Source organism: Falco peregrinus, chromosome 3, assembly GCF_023634155.1.
Source record: "Falco peregrinus isolate bFalPer1 chromosome 3, bFalPer1.pri, whole genome shotgun sequence".
Classification (NCBI taxonomy): Eukaryota; Metazoa; Chordata; class Aves; order Falconiformes; family Falconidae; genus Falco; species Falco peregrinus.
The window spans coordinates 2,727,804-2,736,411 of NC_073723.1; the positions used below are offsets into that span (position 1 = coordinate 2,727,804).

The 8,608-nt window shown below is 41.9% G+C and overlaps 1 long non-coding RNA gene across 1 annotated transcript; it reads left to right on the forward strand.

Moving 5' to 3' along the window:
• Positions 1 to 420: 420 nt before the first annotated feature.
• On the forward strand, positions 421 to 8,230 carry LOC114012102 (uncharacterized). Its single transcript, XR_003554374.2, has 4 exons — positions 421 to 542; positions 665 to 708; positions 2,606 to 2,713; positions 7,132 to 8,230. It is a non-coding gene; the product is annotated as an uncharacterized LOC114012102 (long non-coding RNA).
• Positions 8,231 to 8,608: the final 378 nt, after the last annotated feature.

Here is an 8,608-nt window from a genome sequence, read left to right on the forward strand (position 1 = left end):
GAAATATTGCATACCAGCATGATAACCTTGTGTGACAGCAGAGTCATGATAAATATGCTATACATCTAGAAGTTCAGTCTGATACATAGTCTGGACCAAAGGGTTCTTTCACAATGTGATGATCTATTGTATTGGCCAGCCAGCTGGAGTGGCATTAAAATGAATTATACCAGGCTCCTGGTTTGGAAATCGTCTAGTCCATTATTTTTTAAGTTCTGATTTCTTAAAGGGCAGAAGGAACCTTGGAAAGAGAGAATGAATTGGAAACAAATTGTAACCGTGACATTCTGCCCTCTTTCCTCTCCTTGCCATTTTTGGCAATTAGGGCATTATTTCCTTTTTCCTGTCAAGGACCATTAGGCTTGAAAAAGGCTTTTCAGTCTTCTGCCGTTGTTCTGGTTTGCAGAAAGGGAAGAAAAGAGTTGTTTATCCTTCTATGCCTGCACAGCTATTTCTGTGCTTCTTTTTTCCTGTTATATGTCCTTTTCTTGTTTTCTGATAGAGTTTCAGGAAGTGTATGCGTTGCCCAGGCTAAATCCTTAGTATGTTACAATTCTTTCACGGTGCCGCAGACCACGATGTGCTCTGCTGTTCAACCAGCCTATGTTCACACATTTCTGTGTATTTCTAATCATCACATTTCTGCATGTTCTTGTTCTTCCAGCTGACTCATGTGAGAAGGTCTCCAATCCATTCTCAGGTTACTAGGTAAGGTAATTTTCTTTTATTTTCTTTTTCTTTTTTTTTTTTTTTTTAAATCTGTGCTAAATTTAAATTTCTTACTGATTAGGTTGTACGTTTCCAATTGTGTAGCTGCCACAGCTTTTGTAACTCTGCTGTAGCTAGAAAAGTTTTTTGCACCACCATAAACATGCAATGTGCGTTCGCTATTAGTAGCTAGTGCTTTCACGATGTCAGACAGGACGATCCCCAGAAAGACACACTGATTTCGACTGATCCAGAATATCCAGTAAGACAACGCAATTTTGAGCCACTGCAGCCTATCTAACTCTACAAATGCTGTCAGCCCTGACCTGTCCCACGCAGAGCCCATGTACAGGTGCCGAGCAGTATTGTGTGACTGCAGTGATTCACAGCATTATTTGGTTGCCATTGGTCTCCTCATCTCCCTCTCAGCTCCATTTGGAAATGGAGCTCTTGCAGGCACTCACGTTGCATTTTGATTTCTCTGGCCTTCAGAAGAGTGTGCAATTTAGTATGATATCTAGATAGACCAGGTGCTAGTTGTGGGTGAGTCACCCTCAGTCTTGGATGTACAGAATTGTTTAGTAGCTTATTGAGTTTAAAGGTGGAAGAGACTCATGTATGTTTCATCTGAATTCATATACAGTTGGCTTTGGATGTGCTAATCAGATATCCAGGGAAGCTGCTCAGGTCAACATGGTTTTGATTTGACATGAAGTCCTTACAACTGAAGTCCTAATTTTGGACTGTGATGTCTAGAGTCACCTGCAAGAAATAAAATTTTATATGATCATAGATTGGTTGCTTATTCTGACAGATGCTAAAAATATTAGCACAAGTACCTTTTCCTGACAGTTCATATTTCTGTCTGCACCATTGGTTCTATTTTTCACGTGATTTTATGTAAACTTTTCGGTGTGCAGTCCCTATGGAGTGGTGATCAATTTGTGTAATTTAATAATTACAAATAATTACATACTTTGGATTTTTCCAGTGTCATGAGCAGCTGCTGATGGATCTACAGGCATTGGGTCTCTGTCCATGCCCTCCCAAGGCTCTCTTGGAACTGCTCAGTGATGTTAAGCACTTAAACAGCAGGGACTTTCTGGGAACAGTCCAGCTTGCTCTGGTATTAGGAGCCATTTAGCAAATGGTGATAACTAATTTAATTAAGATCAGATGCTAATGCCATTTGTGAAGATGATGCCGTATGGACACAGGCCTACTGTTCTTTGGCTCTGAAGCATCCTTCTCTGATTTTTAGAGTGCTGTGATATACATGCACTAACACACTGACAGAATGCATAATAAATGGTCGGAGTACTGTCATTCTACCAAGGTATTTTATCTAGTCAGCTGGCAGATGCCGTCAAGACCAGCAGTTTTATCATTCCTGAAAGAATTTATTCCTCCAATGACTGACTCATGATGATCAATGTTCTGAAATTCTTGTCACTTAATATGTAATTTACGCTTTGGGTCTAATTTACACACTTTGGGTACTCAAAAGACTGGTCTGCACTGATAGTATATGTCTACTTTTTGTCAGTCAGTAGAAGGGTTCTGACTAATTGTTGGTGCTTTTCTGCTGTTGTGGATTACATCTACATGTTCTACAGAGCATGACTTCCATCTTCTGTCAGTTTGGAAAAAAAATACCCTCAATCAATAAGTTACTTTACAGGTCAAGAAAATCCTGTTTGTATTTCCTACATTTGACAATTTAAACTATTTCCAGCTAAACTGTGAAGCTCCCTGCCACAGGATAATGTGGATACTAAAAGTTTCCATGATTTTTAGAAGTCATTTTACAAGTTCATGGGACCTATTATAATCTCTCTGCGCAGCGGTGGCGTTGATGATAGAGGCCTGATATAGATTATTGTACTTTTTTTGTCAGTCATGACTGAAGACTGTTTGGATCATGGACTAGATTCAAAGTACGCACATGTCCATCCTTCTACCATTTCCACCCATCATGACTTGTGTTGAAGCATCAGCTGAAAAGGTAGGTGTTAAGATCACTGGCAATGACTCAGGTTTACCACAATAAAACCCTACCATTCTGTCTGATGATGTCAGTGCTGGTCCTGAAAAGAGGGCTTTTATAAATAACTGACAGCTTGCACCTCTAGGCTCGTCTTCAGTCGTGATATTAGGTATTTAGCAGGATTTGTGGATTCATAGAATCTGACAGGGATGGCAATGTTAGCATTTCTGCTGGGGTGCTGTTATATTTGAAGATCTATGAAAAACACTCAATTTCCATTTTCTGTTCTCTGCATGACTGCTTACAGGTAACTCTAGAGTGAGAAAAGGGGCAGAATTATAAATTTTGCTTTGTCTCTGCATCAGAAAGCTTTAAAATATTCTTGTTATACTGTAAATTTTAAATCCCATGAAGTCTTCTTTGTCATGAAGGAAGAACTAACAGAATCTATACATAATGCTGAAATAGATCTGACTCCCTGCAAACAGATTTTCAACCAAGATTTCTTTCTTTTTTTTGTCATCCAATTGATGGTGTATCTATCGTGTGATTGAGTCAATGCCCCGTTATTTCAAATTTGTAATGCCCCTCTGATCATCCAAGGAGTTTTCCAACACAGTTGTGAGAGACAGATTCCCAAGCTCTATTTCTACAGCAAGGTTTTCCCTATCTTTTCCTCATCAGGAAACAAGAGAAAGACAATAAAAATACATTTCATCTAGTGGTGTCTCAAACATTCCTCTGCAGCTGTGTGAACACAGCATGAGAGATCCTTCTAGAGGTGCAGAGGTTGAAACCATGTTTAACGCTTCTCTGGATAGGTGCTTTCTGGATTGTTATGTGCATACACAGACGGTAGTCATAGTCCATAATTCTTGGTCAAACACTCCCCAATATTTTGCAGCTGAGATCCTTTAGAGGAGCAAACAGCTTTCTGCGGTGTGCTACTCGCTGCTGAAGGACTGAGGGAGGTTGGTGGCAGGTGGCTCTAGCTCCAGCGCTGAGGTGTTGCTAGATGGGTTTTACACTCCAAACAGGAACCCTCTTTCTCTCCAGATTTAAATGCTGAAAAAGGTTTGCTGTTATAAAAATGGTACATTAGGAAGTATGATGAAGAGCTAAAGAACAGAGCAGCTTAGATAACTACCATTAATGAACAGACGTCCATCTTCATTTACAGGACATGTAAATACTGTGAGAAAATAATGTGGCTGAAAAGGACTGAGGAAAAACTGAGGCAATATAGTATCAGGTAGGAGTAGGAGTCAACATAACATAGTCTTTGAAACCCCAAATCCCCATTTCTAGAGTTATTTTCCACTTTCCAATCAGAGTTTCCAGGCTCACCGATTTTCAGAATATGTGATTTAACAAGAGAGCACAGTGTTGTTCTTTTTCTATAAGCAACCTTCAAGGATTTTTAAAAATTAAAAACGGTGCTTAGCCCCAGTCAGGAAGCAAAGTTCTTACTCTGTGGCAAGTTGCTCAAATTTATAACAAATGAAACCCTGCCTTAAGCAGCAGGGAGACAACAGGTATATATTAAAGAAGGAAGAGTGGTTGTTTGGAGGGCAGGAACAAATAATGCAAAGGCAGCAACGGGATGCCTTAATTTTTAAAATAAATCTGGGATTAAGTCTTTTCAGGAGAATAGCACTACACCAGCAAAGTGAAACAGACAATTACCATGCTTAGTCCTGGAAGATGAGAGACGTATAAGCCAAATACCTAATGTCCACAGCAAGCAAGAAATAGCAATAAATTTCTAGCTATGAGTCTAGGATGCTGCTGTCAAAAACTCTGATGACACTTGATGCAGTAAATGAGACTGGAAGGTAAATTCAGAGTCAGTGCTTGCCCTGGGGCTTCTGACAAGCAGATGTGAACTGATGGTCATCTGGATCCTCTGCCAACGGAAGAACATGTCTTAGGACACGTTGAAATTAAATTATCATTGGATAAATTGAGTTGTAAGAAATTTGCATTCATGTGTGCAGTCCTTTGAACTGGAAGAGCAGACAACCTGTAAGGAGAGAGGAATGAAAATCTGTGGATGTGTTTCTGGGCAGGCAGGTGCTCTGGCTTTGAGAACTGGGAACTATGATTTCCCTTACAAAGCTGAAGAGCTCAGCATTAGACAGCAAAACACAATCTAGTGAACATGGAGAGCCGTGAATATGCAAGATATTTGAGTGCTGTGAACACATGCCATAGGAAGGAACTGCCTCAGCTTGCCCAAATATTTGTTACTGCTCCAAAACACAGTTTCTGTAAGAGCTGTGAATTAGAATAACAGGCAGCTGTGGCACTTCCCTTACAGAGCAGGTGCTCAGAGTTCTGCAGACTCCTGACTGTCACAATCTAATGTCTAGTTTATAAAAAGTATATTTAATCTTTGTTTTTACAAAGCTTTCTGATATTGTTCCAGAGCTTTGTTAAACTGGAATTTATTGGTGATACCGCATAAGGAAACTAGCAAAGCTCCTTTATTTTTCTGAGCAATTGTTTATGGATAAAAGTTTGCAAAGACAAGTATGGGTTTTGTGTCACTGTCTGTACCTAAGCCAGAAATTTAAAATCAGGTTTTGATCCTGTATAGTATATTTTCATATATGTGCATGTATATATTTATACATGTGAAATTTCTATTTATACCATTTGAAGACTTCTTCCTTTACCTGGTGAATATTGCATTTACAAAAATAGATTTAGAACTGAATGAAAAAAATATTACCTCTGTTTTTCTTTTTGCTTTTCATTCAGGGGAACACAACTGATTTCAGTGTGAGTTGCCTCTGATTAAAACTAGCAAGTGTAACAGAACAGCCTTTAAAAGCAGGGGTGTAGAATAGCAAGCTAAAATCACTCACACGCATTTACTGTTCAAGCTAGGATTTAAAAGTCCTGAAAATCTTATTTATGTAATTTTTATTTCTCTTTAACCCCTTGGCAATAGCTGGTAGGACTCCTGCCATAAGCACTAATGAATTTTGCATTGAATTCTTGGCATTTAGGGCTTAATAAAATCTTCTTTTCCTTTATCTGGAAGATTCCTTTTCTGCTAATTGGTGTCAACATCAATCAAGATCAGAGGCGCAACAACACTAGTTTAAAGGCCTTTCGCTCATCTGCCTTATACCCCAAGTCATATGGGGCTGCAGGCAGCTTACACATAAAAGTGGCAATAAATGTCCTTTCACTCTAAAATGCACAAAAATCTTGGAAACTTTGAAAAATTGTGTTGTTGCAATAAATTAAAAACCACTTCTAGAGGTTTGTCAGTTACACAAGTGCCATTTCGAGTGTGTGGGCCTGTGCTAAATATTTTGTGTAGCTCTAAAAGAGTTTCCGCCAGACCTTCAAAACTGGGGGTGACACGGGGGAGTTCTTCAGAGGAAGGTCCCCTGGAAGATGAGAGATGGTGACAGCTTGATGCATTTGCATGTCTCATATCATATGTGATAGGCATAATGAGGGCAATTTACATTCTTGGGCAAGTTCAACAGATCATTAAAGCCTGTGCTCTGCTGGGGGCAAGGGTAGGAGTTGGAAGTATGGTTCTCGATGCTGCTGATAGGTGGCACCTTGCTTCCATGCGAGGTGACTGCCCCTGGCTCTGTACAAAGACAGAGCTCTTGGGTCCCACTGAATCTGGAGTTTGCCTAGGCAAGATCCAGGCAACCAGCAGCTCCAGGTGAGTCCCTGCAGAGGCTGTTTGATGCTGCACCAAGTATTGTGCATGTTGGTGAGATAATGTCTCCTGAGCCAGCCAGCTCCCCCTCATTCCTGCAGGACTTGGAGAAGGGAGCGGCAGTCCTTCAAAATTCAGCTGTAGGGCTGTAACAACTGCTCTTGCTGTCTTGTTGTGGGCTTTTAGAACCCCGTTTTTTGACCAGTCAGGCAATGAAAGGATGATGTCAAAGACAAGAACAGGACACAGAAGGGCTGCCCATTACACACAGAATCCACCCGAGCTCTGACCATCTCCTTCCTGTCCTGCAACAAGCAACACAGAAGTATCATCATTACAGTGGCAAAGAAGCACACCCTCTACCTCCAACAGGAGCGAGGGGTAGATGTTTGTGTGCCCAGACCAAGCCAAGAACTGGAGGAGTGGACTGGGAAAGGTGATGTGCAATGAATGGCTTTTAGTAATGGCCAAAATTTGTGTGCTTGCCCAGTGGCTCCGGGGAAGTGACTGACAACTACAGAGCACGTGCCTGTGCCCAGGCCACTCTCGGCCCCAGCAGACTCACTGCAGAGTTAGCACAACAGAGCAGCAGAGTAAAGAAATGATGCCCCTGACATTTAGAAAGCATGTCTCTTGGTCAGCAGGGCTGATGTGTCTGCTGACTAGTCCCATGGGTGGAAAGGAGATTTAAGTACATGAGGCTTACTGACCTTTCCTTGCCTGATGCACCTTCTTGATCCAACAGGGTTCCTCACCAACATGAGAGCAACCAGGACTGTTTCAAAGGATGTAGCAACCCCAGCTGGGCGATCCCCACCTCCACCACTCTCAAAGCAGAACCTGCAGTGCATAGTTGAGATGGTACGTGGAGATCCTAACATCTCAGTAGGACCAGCAGAAAGCTTCAACTAATGTTGATGAGTCTTGCTCTGTCTTCCACGTAGTCAATGTATTGCTTAGTAAACAAAAAAGATTTCTTTTTTACATACAAAATCAAAGCCAGGGGGAGAAAAAGCACACAGTAAAAAGTGGTTCTATTTGGACCCAGTAATTTTTTTCTTCAACACAAGGGTAAATTCAACGATATGCAGGATATTCCTTTCCCATGGCTGAGCTGGGATAAAGTGCTTTCATTCACAGAAACACTATGAGACCAAAGTCAATGCTGACAGAGGACCACGAGCAGCAAACAGCAAATTTCCAGTCCTCCCATGATACCCTACAGCTCACGCTGCTGCACAGCTCAATGAGCTGTAGCATTAGGGTAGCTTGATCTTGCTGCCCGGTGAAGCCTAAAATGAAAGAGTAGGGAGCTTCATGGTGCCTGCTTTGCTCAGCGCAACAAAGTCCGTAATAGAAGAATACACAAGGAAAGGACAAACATGTACATAGGATCATTTAAGTTGGAAAAGACCTTTAAGATTAAGTCCAACTGTTAACCTAGCACCGCCAAGTCAATCAAATCATGTCCCTAAGGACCACATCTGCACGTCTGTTAAATAACTCCAGGGATGGTCACTGAACCACTTTCCTGGGCAGCCTGTTCCAATGACTGATAACCCTTTCAGTGAAGAAGCTTTCCCCCATACCCAATCTAAACCTTGCCTGGTGCAACTTGAGGTCATTTCCTCTCGTCCTATTGCTTGTTATTTGTGGGAAGGACTGACACCTACCTGTGGAGGAATGAAGCTGGGTTAATTATCACTGATAATATACAACTGTGGGCTGGCTTCAGGGGCGGTGGGTTGGCTGATGGAGATAAGGTGCAGCTGTGGCTGGTTAAGTGAAGTGGTTGAGAGCCAATGAAGAGAGAGCAGCCGAGGAAGAGAAGGTAAGAGAGGAAGAAGCAGAGAGAAGAGAGAGGAAGAGAGAGAGAGAGAGAGAGAGCGCGCGCGAGTGAGTGAGTGAGTGAGTGAGTGAGTGAGTGAGTGAGTGAGTGAGTGAGTGAGTGTGTGCGTGCCTTGGATGAGGTGAGACAAAGAGAAGGCAGCAGAGGGGTTAGCATGAAGAGTATGCTGGTATGAGATGGTAAAAGATCTTGCTGCAGCTTGATAGTTTGGGGAGTGCTGCAACACCTACCTGCTTTCAGGTTGTTGTAGAAAGCAATTAGGTTCCCCCCTGGGCCCCCTTTTCTCCAAGCTAAACAACCCCAGTTCCCTCAGCTGCTCCTCATAGGACTTGTGCTCCAGACACTTCACCAGCTTTGCTGCCCTTCTTTGGAG